General features: G+C 44.0%; 1 non-coding gene across 1 annotated transcript; it reads right to left on the reverse strand.

The window, feature by feature from the left end:
• Positions 1–3,330: 3,330 nt before the first annotated feature.
• Positions 3,331–3,437, reverse strand: LOC127208897 (U6 spliceosomal RNA). The gene has a single exon (XR_007833157.1). It is a non-coding gene; the product is annotated as a U6 spliceosomal RNA (small nuclear RNA).
• Between the last annotated feature and the right edge of the window lie 13,081 nt (positions 3,438–16,518).

Below are 16,518 nucleotides of genomic sequence, written 5' to 3' on the forward strand. Positions count from 1 at the left end.
TACAAACTTAAGTCTAAGGCCAAGGTCATTTTTACGGTATATTGTTTTGATTTTGTTAGGATTATGTACAGCCAGATCTAGTCTGTTCTACTTTAAGATGCTTTCCTGGTTTTTATCTCCTGGGTTTTGTTTTGGTTTTGGTTGAAATTTATAACCTTTACTGTTAAGGCATTTACAAGCAACATAACATGAACTCGATGGAAGTTTGCGTGAGAACCATCCCCCACAGTGTTTGAACAGTTGGTCCCCAGCTGGAGTGCTGTTTGGAGAAATGTGGGAACCTTTAGATGTAGAGCCTCATTGCATAAAGTGGATCAGTGTGGGTAGGCTTTGAGGTGTTTACAGGCGGCCCCAACTCCCTGCCCTCTCTTGCTCTCTCTTCTCCGTGTGCCATTGGAAGTGTGACCTGCCAGCTTTCGCTCTGGCTTCCCTGCATTCCCTGCCACCATGTCCCCTCCATCATGATGGCTGCCTCTGGACCTGTAAGGCAAAAGCAAAACATGTTCTCTCCTTTTCCACTTAAGTTGCTTTTGATCATTGCTATTTTATCAGCAGAAAAACAACTAATGCAAATGTTGAAAACCATCAAGTATTTTTAATTTACTTTATAATCAAGAAATGGGGCTAGAGAGATGGCTCAGAGGTTAAGAGCACTGACTGCTCCTCCAAAAGTCCTGAGTTTAATTCCCAGCACTACATGGTTGCTCACAACCATCAATAATGTGATCTGATGCCCTCTTCTGGTGTGCACGTGTACATGCAGGCAGAGCACTGTATACATCTAAATAAATAAATAAATCTTAAAAAAAGAAATGTATGTCATTTATGATATATATATATATTATATGTCATCAGACTGGGACATTTTGCATCTGTGTATAGTTATGCTTTTGTGTTCCTCAGTGCTATCTCATATTGTGAAAAACACAATAGAACTGTATGCATAGGTGGTACAATAGAACTTTGTACATGGTAGGTACAATAGACCTTCTTGCAGAATAGGCTAATCTGTCAGTATTTGTAGGCAAGGGGCCAGGCACTGTTTGGCATCAAGTAAAGAAAGAATTTTAAGGGGAAATCAGTTCATGCCTTGGTTTCTAACATGGGATCATGGGGGAGCAAAAAGTTGGCATCTTTTGTTTCCATTTTTTTTTTAGAAGCTGAAAAGGTTTCCTCTCTAGAAGCCTCGATGAATATGGTAGAAAATTCAAGAGCATTACAGTGTTACACAAGCAGTTACCTGCACATATTTATAGCCAGATCTCATTAAGTTTTATTAAGACTGGAATCGGTGAGATGTTGGATGGAGGCTGGAGGAAGTTTACCAAATTAACGGTGTAAATGAATTTGCAACGAGCGTTCTGTTCCCTCTTGAAGAGGCTACAGGCACTTGAGAAGCATCTGCCATTAGATAAATTAATCAGTACAGCAGCCTTGATAGGCGATTAATTGAGGATAAGGCCTCAAGGGACACTTGCAAAGTACAAAGGGCTAGTCTGCTTCTCTGTACCTCAGTTTCCTTGTCTCTATAGTTCAAATAGAGTTACCTAGCTGGCAGTCCTGCTATTAGAATCCAATAAAGAAAATAGGTATATTTACACAAAGGCAGGTCAGCTGGTATGTGTGCAGTCCTAAGCTCAGCCAGTCAAACAATCCATCCACACATTCATATATCCATACACAAAAGTACAAGCAAACATAACTGGATTAATTCAGGGTTAAGAGCACAGATTTGGTGATCAGAATTATGTGGAAACCTTTGCTTCACCAAGAGCATGTGACCACAAGTAATCTGTTTCACCTCCCTGTCACCCATCAGTCACCTCACTTGGTAAATGGGTCTAATAATGTCATTGGGTATTGAAGAGATGAATTTGCAGTTCCTCGGTCAGTGTCTGACATAAGATAGGTGCTCAATAAAAAATATATGTGTTATCAAAGAGCTAAATTAAGATGATGTTGTTGTGCAGTGCCCTCTTATTTTAATTTTGAAGCTGAGTATTAATAAATTAATACCAGAAACAATTGCAATTAGCACTTGTCTCTATTAGAGTGCAGGTGTTGGTATTCTAGGGGAGGTGAGAATTAGAAATAGGAGTAGTGGTTGGGACTGCCACTGGCACTTTTCACTGCCTTGTTAATCACTCATTTTAAGCAGTTTCTTATGGTCTCTGATGCTCCAGAACTGGTCTTTCACTAAATGTCTGTCTCTACCAGAAAGTATAATCTGTCCATAAGACTGTTTGGAACTGTGCTGCTCTGAAACCTAGTGTGGGAGCACAAGTCTTTTCATCCCAGCACTTGGGCGGATCTCTGAGTTCAAGGCCAGCCTGGTCTATAAGAGTAAGTTCCAGGACAGGCAGGGCTACACAGAAGAAACCCTGCCTTGAAAACAAACAAAAAACAAAAGGTCCTATTGGGTGCGTGGCCAGGTGAAACAGCTGATCATATCACATCTTCAACCAGGATGCAGAGAGTAAGGGCTATGCAGGATGCTGCCCAGCTCCCTTTCTCCACTTATACAGTCAAGGATCCTAGCCAGGGAGTAATGCTGTCCACAGTAGGTATGTCTTCCTACTTCCCAGAGTCTTTTTTTTTCCTTTTTTTTTTAATTTAATTTATTCAGATTACATCTCAATTGTTATCCCCTCACTTGTATCCTCCCATTGCTCCCTCCCTCCCACTTTCACCCTATTCCCCTCCCTTAGGTCTGTGACAGAAAGGGACCTCCTTCCCTACCATATGGTCACAGCCTATCAAGTCTCATCTTGGTAGCCTGATTTTCCTTTGTCTGAGTGCCACCAGCCCTACCCACCAAGGGGAAATGGTCAAATATGGGGCACCAGAGTTCATGTCAGAGTCAGTCCCCTCTCTCCACACAGCTGTGGAGAATGTCCTGTCCATTGGCTAGATCTGTGTAGGGGTTCGATAATTACTGCATGTATTGTCCTTGGTTGGTGCAGTAGTTTGTGCAGAGGCTCTCAGGTCCAGATCTGCCTGTCATGATGTCCTTCTTGTAGGTTTCTGGGTGACATTCATGGGACATCCCTTTTGGGTTAATGTCCAATTATAAGTGAGTGTATACCATGTGAGTCTTTCTGCTTCTGGGTTAACTCACTCAGTATGGTCATTTCTAGTCCCATCCATTTGTCTGCAAATTTCAGGATTTCCTTGTTTTCAATAGCTGATTTGTATTCCATAGTGTAAATGTACCACAGTTTCTTTATCCATTCTTCAACTGAGGGACATTTAGGCTGTTTGCAGGTTCTGACTATTACAAATAAGGCTGCTATGAACATGGTTGAGCATATGTCCTTGTGTGGTGGAGCATCTAATATGGAATGCTTCACAACTTTGGGTGTCATCTTTGCTGAGGGGCAATGCTAATCTTCTCTGTATTGTTCCAATTTTAGCATATATGCTGCCTAAGAGAACACTACTTCCCAGAGTCTTATCTCCTGTGTGATTCTAGATTTTATCGAGTCGACAATACTATCATAGAAACCACGTGCTAAAAATAAACCGTAGCTCTGGTAGGTAAAAACAGGCAGATCCTTGAGGCTCATTGGACAGCTAGTCTAGCCTAATTGTTGAGTTCCAGGCTAATGAGAGATGCTCTCTCCAAAAACAAAAACCAAAGGTAGGTTGACCTGGTTCCTGAGAGATAGGACCAGGGCATAAGAAGGTACAAAAGACAGGAAAGTTTAGGATCAGGAGGTCTTTTACAAGATGGTGGCTCCGGAAAGCAAGTTGATTAAGAAGGTACAGCATCTTCTATACAATTTCCAGGGGAAAATGGGCAGAGTTAGCAGAAAGTCACCACACGATGGTACAGAGTCGATAGGGAGCTTAATCAAGCACTGTGGCACAAGAGGAGCACAGGATTATCTCAAGTGTGTCGCAGACCAAGAACACAGAAGCCTTGGGACTGGTACCTTGTCTTCTTTGGAGCGGGGGAAGGTCCGGTTCCCAGCAACCAAAATCTTAACTCCTCCAACTCCCTGTTCCTAGCCCCAGATTGGGCCTTCCCAAGTCTGCCCTTGGATAAGGACCCAGAACTAGTGTCCCTTTTGTTGTTTTCTCAGGGCCTCTGAGAAAGCCTTGGGTCAGCCTGGCTCCCAACGGCAGATGACACATAAAGAAAGACACTAGCAGCGACCTCTGCCACCCCCCCTCCAAATACACATTTACCTACACATACAATACTTTCTTACACATTTACACGATGATGATGACGATGATGGTGGTGGTGGTGGAGGAGGAAGAATAGTTAAAACCATTTGTGAACCCAACCATGATGAGTAGAAAGCACATCCTGAGTCTGCTGAAGTGTCATCATCTCTCAGGAGGTTCTGTACCATCTAGAATGATCTGCTAAGCCCTCTGAGCAATGCAGGCCTGTTGCCAAGGGAGTTCTCAGCCCCTGTAAAGTAGAACTCCCATTTCATGAGCAGCCTCTCCTCCATGCTAATCCGGAGCACAGACTTTTCCACCCACCAACTACTATTTAGAAGAGTTAACCAGGATCATCCAAAGGAGAAGCTAAATATAGTCACTTTCACCTTCGCCCGAGATACCATCAGACTGTGTCCTGTAATGAATTCCTATTTTATAATTAATTTATTCTGCATGAATCTCTTCTAAAGGAACTTGAAATTCAGCCTTTCCTCTTTTATTTATGTCTTTATAAAACCAGATTTCAACAAAACTAGAGATATGCATATTAACAACATAATAAAATATTACTGTGTAAAAAGCTTCCTCATGTGATTTAGTTTTTATTTTTTAATAAGTTTTGAAAATTGTATACACGTGTATTTAATGTAGTTTTATCAAATCCAATTCCATTCCTTCTCCTCTAGTATTTCCCTTATACCCTGATCATCGTTTTCCCCTCCCGACTTCATGTGCTATTCTATATATATCTATATACCCACTGAGTCTACTTACTGCTATCTGTGTATGCGTGGGTATAGGACCTTTTGGAGCAGAGGTTCTCAACCTGTGGATTGCAACCCTGTTGGGATTCAAACAACCTTTCCACAGGGCTTGCATATCAGATATTTACAATTCATAACTATCAAAATAACAGTTATAAAGTAGCAATGAAAGTAATGTTTTCTGTGGGGTCACCACAACAGAAAGAGCTATATTAAAGAGTCACAGCCTTACAAAGGTTGAGAACCACTGATCTAGAGCATGCATGGCCTCTCAGGGCCCACATACATGAAAAAAAAAAACTGACCTTCACCCCTAAGCATCCATCCAATTATGGACAGCTCCTTACCTAAGGGTGAGCCTTCATGAGCCCCCTCCCTATCCATGCCAGGATTTTAGCTGGCTTAATATGATGCAGGATTTGTGCACAGTCACAACTGCTGTGAGTTCGTGTGTGCAACGGCCCCATCATGTCTACCAAACACTGTTTTTGCTGAAGACTCCACTACTAATGTCTTTAAATTCTCCTCTCCCCCTTGATCATCTTTGAACCTGGAGGAAAGGGGCGTGGTATACAGATCCCTTTGAGAGCTGGGCACTCCACAGTCTCTTACTCATTGCATGTTGTTCAGTTGTGGGTCTCTGTACCATCTACCACAAAAAGTAGCTTCTCTGACAAGAGTTGGAAGATAAGAACTTGGGGGTAATTTGTTACCATGTTATCTAGCAGAATGATAGTAGTCTTTGCCCCTCCTCTAGGACCAATGACCTAGCCAATCATGGGGGTTTGGCCCTGTTAACAGTCCCAGGGATGTATTCTATCTCAGAGGACAACAGGCTTTAAATCCAATCAAAAAGTGGTTGGTTACTCCCAGAACACTTGATGTTGCCCGTAAACACATAATTCCTAAGTATAGTACCTAATTTTATAGATTTCAACATGTATGCTTATAGTATGTAACATGATGTTATAAGACATACATGGAAAGGAATGGTCACCACACTGCAACAGAACAAGCCAGCCAGCAGATCCATATCTCTCATTGTCAGTCAGTTTCTCTCCCCCGTGCTCTTGAGTAACACAAAACTAGCTGGCATGGACTCTGTTACCTCCTTTTCACTCACTTCCCCCTGGCGGGGCTGCCTGGCCAGACCACAGAGGAAGAGGATGTGCTCAGTTCTGAGGGGACTTGATGTGCTCAGGTAAGTTGGTTGAGGGGGGGCTCCCCTTTTCTGAGGAATAGGGGAGGGGCGATGGGAGACGCGTTCCCTTCCAGTGGGCACAGATCACTCTTGTGACCTGTCAGTGGATGATCATGTTGCTTTCCCCTGAACGTCACGTAGATAGGCACGAGCTACATGATGCTGTGGCCTCCCGCCTTCACTTAGCACAAGTGCCTTGAGCTCTTCTCGTGTTCTTGCGTGTAACTGGTCGTTTCATGAAGAAAGTTGCCACAGCTTGTTCATCTCTTCTGTTGAGAGATGGTATGTTTTAGTTGATGAAATGTGTCTATTCGTGTGGTTCTCTGTGGAAACTGAAAGCAAGTCAGTCATCCAGAGACGCAAACACTGTGCTGCTGCCACCCTGGAGTAGCTTGCTAGAGTAGCCTTGGTTGGTCTCAGTACCTTGTCAGAGGAAAAGAAACATCTCACAGATCCCTGCTGGGAAAGAAGCTGTCAGGGTGTGTCTGAAGCCTCGCAAGGATATGGGCGGATATGGGCTCCAAGCTAGACTCCCTAGGCACAGGAAGGCCAGCAAAGGATGCTAAGAGATTACCAGTGAAAAACATGGAGGAGATATTGAAAAGCAACACTAAGTTCAGATGAGCTGCAAGCTGTGGTCTGAAAGTCCTGTGGTCCCCTTAGTAACTAGTAACATGTGGAGCCTCCGCCTCAGAAAGGAAGTTCTAACTTACCTCCCAATGTCATCTGGTCTGTCCCTCTCCCCTCTCTTCTTCTCCCTTTCCCTTTCTCTCACTCACTCCCTTCCCCCCTCTCCTCCCTCTCTTGCCTCTATTTTTCAAGATAGGACCTAAGGTAGCCTAGGCTGGCTCCTCATTGTGTAGGCAAGGAGGACTTAGAATTCATGACCCTCCTGGGTTTGAGATGACAGACGTGAACCAAGGGCTTTATGCATTCTGGGAAACCACGGGCTTCATCAGTTGGAGCCTATCCTCAGGCCCCACAGAGAGGTTTCAATTAGGTGCTGTGCAGAAAGCCTGACTCAGGGACCTGGCAGGAAAGGACCACTCTGAGGCTGGGGTTTGCTGGAGGTCCTGAGGGAAATAAAACATGTTGCGTGCATTTTCTTCTAAACAAGGAGTTCTCAGCCTTCCTAATGTTGCGACCCTTTAATACGGTTCCTCGTGCTGTGGGGATCTCCATCCATAACATTATTTTCACTGCTACTTCATAACTGTAGTTTTTCTACTGTTATGAGTCATAATGTAAATGTTTTTAGAGGCAGAGGTTTAACGAAAGGGTCATGACCCACAGGTTGAGCACCACTGCTCCAAGAAAAAATTCTATCACAGACACATTTTGATTGGCAAGAAATTTTTCATTGCTGTATTATAACTCATGGATGTTGAGCAATCCCTGGACATGGGTTACCATTGCTATCAGGTTTCATGGTTCTGCTACAACTAGATGCACAGAAGAAGCACATCTGTAATTTATACTTGGTTCTCCCAACAGGTGCTCTCTGCTCCCTCTGTACCATGAAATTCCACATTTCTTAGACATCTCCCATTTCTTTTGTATCATCTTTCACCTTAACTGCATGGGTTGGGGATGATCCAGGGGTACACTCTGTGCCTGGAACACACACACACACACACACACACACACACACACACACACACACACACACTCCCAGTCACGCACATGCGCAGAGAAATACCTGCTCTGGTTCCTGGTGTGTTGTCCTTACCCCCACAAGACCCCTAGTAACAAGTATGTAACTTTGTATTAGTTATGCCTATAATTATAAGAGAACATGCAGAATAATATATTCAAAAAATCCCATTTCCCACAGCTAGACATGATTTTTTTAACTTCCAATTTTATGGTCTGAACCGGGTCTTTGATTTACACGCTTGTAATCACCACTTTCTGCCTTTCAGCATTGTCTGCCAACCCAGGAACACACACTTCCTTTAGCCAAAGCTTTAGGAAGCTGACACACAGGGAGAACCAGGCCCTGGGTATTGCCCTATCTGTTCCCTCTCTTCCTCCCTCCACTCTCTGCCTCTGCCTCTATCTGTCTTTCTGCCTCCTCTTCTCCTTCTCCCTTTCCCTTTCCTCCTCCCCTACACATTCTTTCTCTCTTTCTTGCTGTCTTGGTCTCTCTCTCTCTCTGTCTCTCTCAGTCTCTTTCTCTCTGTCTCTGTCTCTGTCTCTGTCTCTCTGTCTCTGTCTCTCTCTGTCTCTGTCTCTCTCCCTGTCTCTCGCTCCCTCCCCTCTTTTACACACACAAAGACACACATTGATTTAAAATATTTTATTTTTATTATTTAGGGATTTCACACACGAATATACTGTGTTTTCATCAAATACATTCTCTTTCCCTCTCCATCATTTATGCATCTGTGTAAGTGAATTCAACATGTGTCCGAGTGCCTGCAGAAGCCCAAAACAGGTATAACATACTCTAGAGCTGGAGGCACTGCAGCTGTGAGCTGGCACATGTATGTGCTGGGACCTGAACTTGGGTCTTCCTGAGAAATGGTACATATTCTTAACCACTGAATCAGTCCCTTCACTGATTTTCATACAAACCCAGAAACAGAAAGACTCAAATGGTATATACTCACTTATATCTGCATACTAGCCCAAGGGGCATGTCCCACGAAAGCCTTCACTTACCAGGAAACTGGGACAGAGGGGAGGACATCCTATTGGGACTCTAAATGAGAGAAGCAAGGGAGAATAGCAAAGTAGAAGGATCCAGGGGGTCCTAGAAACCTACAAGTAGAACATTATGATAGGCAGATTTGGGCCCAGGGGTCCCGCTCAAACTAAGGCACCAGCCAAGGACAATACAGGCAGTAAACTTTAAACCCCTACCCAGATCTAGCCAATGGTCAGAACATTCTCCACAGTTGAGTGGAGAGTGGGGTATGACTTTCTCATGTACTCTGGTGCCTCACATTTGACCATGTCCCCTGGAGGGGGAAACCTGGTGGCGCTCAGAGGAAAGACAGCAGGTTACCAAGAAGGGACTTGATACCCTATGAGCATATACAGGGGGAGGAAATCCCCCTCAGGAACAGTCATAGGGGAGGGGAATAATGGGAAAATGGGGGGGGAGGGAAGAATGGGAGGACACAAGGGATGGGATAACCACGGCACTACACACTGAGCTGAACCCAGGACTCTGGGGCTGAACTGTCCGCCGAGTCCAGTTTGGGTCACAAGGCACCACGCGACACAAATCCCGTCCAGAGTCCCCTCTCCCGCGGCAACTCCCACCAGCCACCACACTAATCACCTCCACCGGAAGCCTCAGAGCTGCAAACCTCAGCCACTGCCATTGCTGACGCTGGTGCCGCTGGTGCCCCCGCTGTTGCTGCTGCCTCTGCCGCCGCTGCTCCGATCCGAGAAAATCCGCGCTCCTCCCGTGTGCAGGGGCACGCAGGTCCTCTGCACCCTGGTCCCTCCGAACCATGGAGCACTCCCGCTGCCGTGGTGTGGGGACCTTGGTGTTCCTGGCTCAGAAATCTGTGCAATTCCCTGAATTGTTCACTGGAGCCTCCAAACACAGTCCACACTGCTCGCCGCCATCTTGGATCCCACGTTTGTCTTCTCTTTATCCATTCTTTGGTTGAGGGACATCTAGGTTGTTTCCAGTCTGACTATTACAAGTAAAGCTGATATGAGCATAGTTGATCAAGGGTCCTTGTGATATTTTGGGATATATTTTGGGTATAGGGCCAGGAGTGGTATAGCTGAGTCTTGTAGAACTATTTCCAATTTTCTGATTAACCACCATACTGAGTTCCAAAGTGGTTGTACAAGTTTGCACTCCCACCAGCAATGGAGGAGTGTTCCCCCTTCTCCACATCCTTGCAGGCATGAGCTGTTGCTTGAGTTCATCATCTTAGCCATTCTGATGAGTGTAAGATGGAATCTCAGAGTCATTCTGATTTCCATTTCCCTGATGACTAAAGATGTTGAAAATGTAAGTGCTTGCCAACTGTTATATATTCCTCTATGGAGAATTATCTGTTTAAATCTATACCCTATTTTTCAGTTGGGTTATTTGGTTTGTTGGTATTTAATTTCTTGAGCTCTTTGTATATTTTGGAAATCAGTCCTCTGTTGAATGTAGGGTAGGTAAAGCTCTTTTCCTATGCTGTAGGCTGCCATTTTGTCCTATTGACAGAGCCCTTGGTCTTAGAGAAGATTTTCAGTTTCATGAGGTCCCATCTATTAATTATTGATTTTAGTGCCTGAGCTGTTGGTGTTCTGTTCAGTAAGTTGTCTCCTGTGCCAATGAGCTCAGAGCGACTCCCCACTTTCTCTACTGTCAGACTTAGTGTATCCAGCTTTATTTTGAGGTCTTTGATGCACTTTGACTTGAGTTTTGTGTGGGGTGATTGATATGGATCTATTTGCAACCCTCTACAGGCAGACATCCATTTTAGACAAATAACGTTTGTTGAAAATGCCCACCCCACTGTATAGTTTTTGGGTTTTGGTCAAAAATCAAGTGTCCATAAGTGTGTGTATTTACTTCTGGGTCTTCAGTTCGATTCCATTAATCAACCTGTCTGTTTTTATGGCAATACCATGAAGTTTTTATTACTGTTGCTCTGTAGAACAGCTTAAAATCAGAGATGGAGATACCTCCAAAAGTGCTGAGTGGAGCCTCTCAGAGGACATCTATGCTAGACTCATGTCTACAAGCAAAGCAGAGTATCGTTAATAGTGTCAGTGGTTGGCTTTATCGCATGGGGTGGGTCTTGGGTTGTACTGGTTGGCCTTTCCCTCCATCTCTGTGCCATCTTTATCCCTCCAGATCTTGTAGGCAGGTAAATTTTGGGTCAATTCCCACCCTTGCTCCCTTTTCCATATCCTGTTTCACCCAGTTCCCACACTTCATCCACTTCCCATATCTATTCTGCTTCCCTTTCTGAGTGGGATTCATGCATCGTTACTTGGGCCCTCCTAGTTACTTAGCTTCTTTGGGTCTGTGGGTTACAGTATGGTTATCCTGTACTATATGGCTAATATCCACTTATAAGGAAGTACATACCATGTGTGTCTTTCTGGGTATGGGTTACCTCACTCAGGATGATTTTTTTTCCCTCTAGATTCCAATTTACACCAATCAGAATGGCAAGGATAAAAAACTCAAGGGACAGCACATGCTGATGAGGATGTGGAGAAAGGGGAACACTCCTCCATTGCTGGTGGGGGTGCAAATTTGTACAACCACTTTGGAAATCAATCTGACAGTTTCTCAGAAATTTGGGGATAGTTCTATCTCCAAGACTCAGCTATACCACTCCCTAGGCATATACCCAAAATATGCTCCAACATACCACAATGATATTTGTTGAACTATGTTCATAGCAACTTTATTCATAATAGCCAGGAAATGGAAACAACCCAGATGTCCCTCAACCAAGGAATGGATCAAGGAAATATGGTATATTTACACAAAGAAATACTACTCAGCTATTAAAAACAAGGACACTGAAATTTGCAGGGAAATGGATGGCACTAGAAAATATCACTGTTAAAATGCCTCTATCATCATTGTAATATCAGATTTAAGGTCATTTCCTTGTGCTTAAGGTGTTTTAGGATGGCTGGGCTCTGGTGGTGCCATATTGCCCAGCACTTGTTGGTTGTGTTCTTATGCTGGCCTCTAGCCATCTGTTTGTCCCAGGTGCTGGCAGGCCTCCAGGAATGATCTGAAAAATGGAATGCAGCAGACTGGGCTCAGTTTATAATTCTTAGATGTGCTTTACAGGGACTTGGTAGGCAGGAGATTGGAAGAGAGTTGTTTTACCTGGTTGTCTCTGGTGTTGATAGGCCTCTGGGAATGCAGACAGAGCTCTAGGCTGGAAAATGGAGCACAGGGGGACAGGGCAGAGCTTACTTCTGCTTATCATGCCCCATGGGGACCCAGAAGGCAATGAATTGGAGGGACAGGTTTTTCACCTGAATGCAGGCAGAGCCATGGGCTGGAACCAATATATACATCTTAAGAAAGTCATTTGCTCTGTAAACAATAATTAGAAGCTTCAAGAAAGTTTAACAGTGACAATAGGTCATAGTGAAGCCCAGTGTGGCCAAATGCTCATTTTCCCAACATCTCTTGCAGACTTTAGCTCATTCCAGTCAAACTTCCAATCTAGGCCATACATTGCATTTATCTGTGGCATCTATTGTCATTCTAGAATGTTCCTCAATCTTACCTTACCTTCATTGGCTGTGGTATTTTTGACATACCAGGTACTCTATAACCTGTTTTCCCAAAGTGCCTGGCTAATGCAACACCTCCCATCTATCTCCACTACTTCCCTTTGCAATCAAAGAATTTGTACATAGGCATTATGGACCTGTACCAACCCGAACCTTCAGTCACCTTTGATAGCAACAGCTCAGCATTTTCACTGCTTCCTTCTCCCCATCAATGCTTCTGAGTTTATCAGTTGACATTCTCCATTGAGGAAGAGCATCTCCCTCTTCTGCATCTGCTTTCTCCTTCATCATTTGTGTCACTGTGAACTCACAGGTTTTTCTTTTTTATAGCTATGTGATAATCTACTGTCATTGCTGATTCCTGCACTCAAATGGTACCAGGAAGATGGAGCCAGGACAAGCTCTTCTGTGTAGGTCCTGCATCCAGTTGAGATCATCACACAATTCCTGAATACTTCTTTATGGCATCAGTGGAATTAGTTCCAATCCCAGCTCACAGTCACCTGTCCCCTTCCCTGGATTTGACACAGAGACTTTTCATTGATATGAAATCTTGTCCTTAGCTTGGGCGTATTCCCAACTAGCTCACAGAGCTTAAATTAACCCACTTATACTAATCTACATTCTGCATAGTGGCCTATGCCTCTCTCTTATACACTCTGTCCTGGCATCTGTTTCTTCTTCTGCATCTTGTTGGTGAATCTTCCACTCCTGATTTTTTCCCAGAGTTCCCATCTCTGCCCAGAAGTCCTGCCTATCCTCTCCTGCTTTTCTATAGGACTCTCGGCTCTGTATTAATCAGAAGGTGATGGAGAAGATGCTTATAAAACACTGAGGCAGGCGATGCTTCATGGAAATAACAGTACCAATTTTAGGCCTCTTGTCAAATCTTTGCTGGTACAGAAATCAGCATTTGAATAGACAAAGACAACCTTTACTTAGTGCACAAAAAGATCACCCCAACAATGAAACCTATTCCTGACCCTGCTTGGCCAAGAATGTGAGATCAGACAGATCATGGACCTAGGGAGAAACCAAATGTTACTGTTCTGCTAAAGAAATATACTAATAGAATGACCTCCAATGACATTCAGCTATACTATTAGATTGGTACCTTGCTCATTTGTCATCAAAGAAGATTCCTTATGCCCAAAATGGGAACAAATATAGAGAGTCACAACTGTGAAATGTGCAGAGAGTCAGAGACCCTGGAAAACTCTGTCCTAGTGGGATGTCTCCATCAAATCCCTCATCTCATGGCTCAGGGAAATCTGCAAAGAAAAGGCAGAAATAATGTGAGAGGGGATGAAGGACACTATGGAAACATGGCCTTCTAGACACAACAGAACTTCTGCACATAGGAACTCACAGAGACTGTGCAGCAAGCACAGGTCCCACACAGGTCTAACCCTGACAGGGTCCCAGCACTGAGAAGCAAGGGGGCACAAGCCATCCCCTTCACCCAGAAGCTTTTGCCAACTAAAAACAGTTCTCAGAACACTTTGTCTGAGCTGTTTTTTTTTTTTAAATCTTACAGGATTTTTGCTTGTTTCTGATTATGTGTTTTTATGGGATGTCTGTGTGTGCAAACACACATGTCACTGCATCTATATGTGTTTCTTGTGCTTTTACTTTGACTCTTTTCTCTGGGGATTTTCCTCTTCTTGATTGTTTTTATTTTATCTTATTTTATGTTTTTAAATTTTAATTTATTATAATTTATTAGGATTGCATCCCAGTTGTTATCCCCTCACTTGTATTTTCCTGTTCTCACCCTCTCTCCTTCCACCCTGTTCCTCTGCCCTAGACCTCTCATAGAAGGAGACCTCTTCCCCTACCATATGACAACAGCCTATCAGGTCTCATCGCGATAGCCTGCTTCCCCTTCCTCTGTGTGCCTGCCTGACCTCCCCACCAAGGGGAAGAGATCAAATCAGGGGCATCAGAGTTCATGTCAGAGGCAGTGCCTGCTTCTCCAGTCATGGAGAATGAGCCTGAACAGGGGGCCTAGGTTAGAGGCAGTCAGAGTTCATGTCAGAGGCAGTGCCTGCTTCTCCAGTCATGGAGAATGAGCCTGAACAGGGGGTCTAGGTTAGAGGCAGTCAGAGTTCATGTCAGAGGCAATGCCTGCTTCTCCAGTCATGGAGAATGAGCCTGAACAGGGGGTCTAGGTTAGAGGCAGTCAGAGTTCATGTCAGAGGCAGTGCCTGCTTCTCCAGTCATGGAGAATGAGCCTGAACAGGGGGTCTAGGTTAGAGGCAGTCAGAGTTCACATCAGAGGCAGTGCCTGCTTCTCCAGTCATGGAGAATGAGCCTGAACAGGGGGTCTAGGTTTACTGCACACATTGACCTTGACTGATGCAACTGTTTGTTTTTTATGTTTTTTGGTTTCTAATGAGGGTGGAGAGGTAGGGAGGATCTGAGAGGCGTTGGGAGAGTGCAAATTGTTATCAGAATATATTGCATGGGGGAAAAGTTTATTTTCAATTTAAGAAAAAAAGAGAGAGCAGTTGCTGCTTTTGCAAAGAACCAGGATTCCCGCATCTACATGGCAGCTTACAAACACCTGGAGCCCCAGCTCCAGGGGACCCAGAACATTCTTCTGGCTTCTGCAGCCTTCAGACACGTACCAGGTGCACATACATACATGCAAGCAAATGCAGTTATGCCTTTCCTGTCAATGATAAAAATAAAAGTCTGGACCTCACTATCTTCAAAAGATTTGCATTTGTGCTCAAACCTAGGTTACATAAAAGCAGGCAAGTTCAGAATGGAGAGACTGTTACACCATGGAAAGCAACCACTTAACTTGAATTTTAAAAAGCGCTTTTATTTCTGTTTTCAGATAAATCTTATATGGCGTGTCTAAATATTTTCTGTGTATTTAATGAGTCTGGAAAATTCACACACTGTTATAACCCATAACCCATTAATGGAGAGCAGAATTTCTACCATGATAGAAATTCCTTTTGTACCCACCTTCCCGGCCATTCTCTACACGGGATGACATCTCCCTGTCTCTCGCCAAAGATGAGGTTTTCCTATTCCAATGCACTAAAGTAATAGCATCGTGCTGTTTCTTCTCTTTGTCTGACTTCTTTCTCTCGGCACAACATCTGCATGACTTATCTTCATCGTTACGTGTACTCCTGTGTGTTGCTGAGTTGTTACGCCGCTGTGTAAACATGCTGCAGCGTGTTCACTTCTCCACTGATGACTCTTTTACTTGTTTCCAGTTGGAGGCAATTATAAAGCGCTGCACCAGCATCTCCTCCAAGCCCTCCTGTGCGTTTCCCTTGGTGTCTATCTGTGTCCATCTATTACACCGAAACCGCCAGCTCCGTGTCCACTGTGGTCATACCGAGCAGCAGTGACGTCTGAAGGGTCCGTCATTCTGACACGGATGCTGCTCTACTCGGATGAGAGAACCGCTGCATCCTGTTGTGCATTTACTCTTTCAGTTCCGCCCTGTTGACACGGAATACACCTCTTTATGCTTGTTTAACACTGGTGTGTTTCTTCGCTTGTAAAAGTGCCCTTGAGGCATTGTTTGGTTTCAAATGGGCTGCTGCTAGGGTTTTGCTCTTTTTAATGAGGTCTTATATAGCACAGGCCGGCCTCAAACTTGCTATGTAGCCAAGGCTATTTTAAACTCCTGATCCTCCTGCCTCTACCGCTCAAGTGCTGAGATTATGGGAGTGTACCACCATGCCCAGCAGGATTGCGTGTATTATTTTTTTCTTTAGAAGTTCTATATCCATTCTGATAAAAAATTTATATATATAATATAGGTTATAAGTATGATTTGCATATTTGTGTGTATTTGAGTTCTTGGCTAATTTCATAATGGTGATTTTTGTTGTTCAAGAATGTTTCGTTTGAGCTACAGAGACAGCTCACAACTGTCTATAACACCAGCTCCAGGGGATCTGCTGCCCTCTTCTGGCCTCAATGGGCAAAGTGCTCACATACACAATATCTCACACACACACACACACACACACACACACACACACACACACACACACACATCAGGAGCATTCACATATATGTATGAACACAGAGAGAGATACTTACTGGTTTATCTTTCACTTTTTGTTTTGTTTTTGTTTGTTTGTTTTTTGTTTTTTGTTTTTTCAAGAC

This window comes from Acomys russatus, chromosome 25 (genome assembly GCF_903995435.1).
Source record: "Acomys russatus chromosome 25, mAcoRus1.1, whole genome shotgun sequence".
Classification (NCBI taxonomy): domain Eukaryota; kingdom Metazoa; phylum Chordata; class Mammalia; order Rodentia; family Muridae; genus Acomys; species Acomys russatus.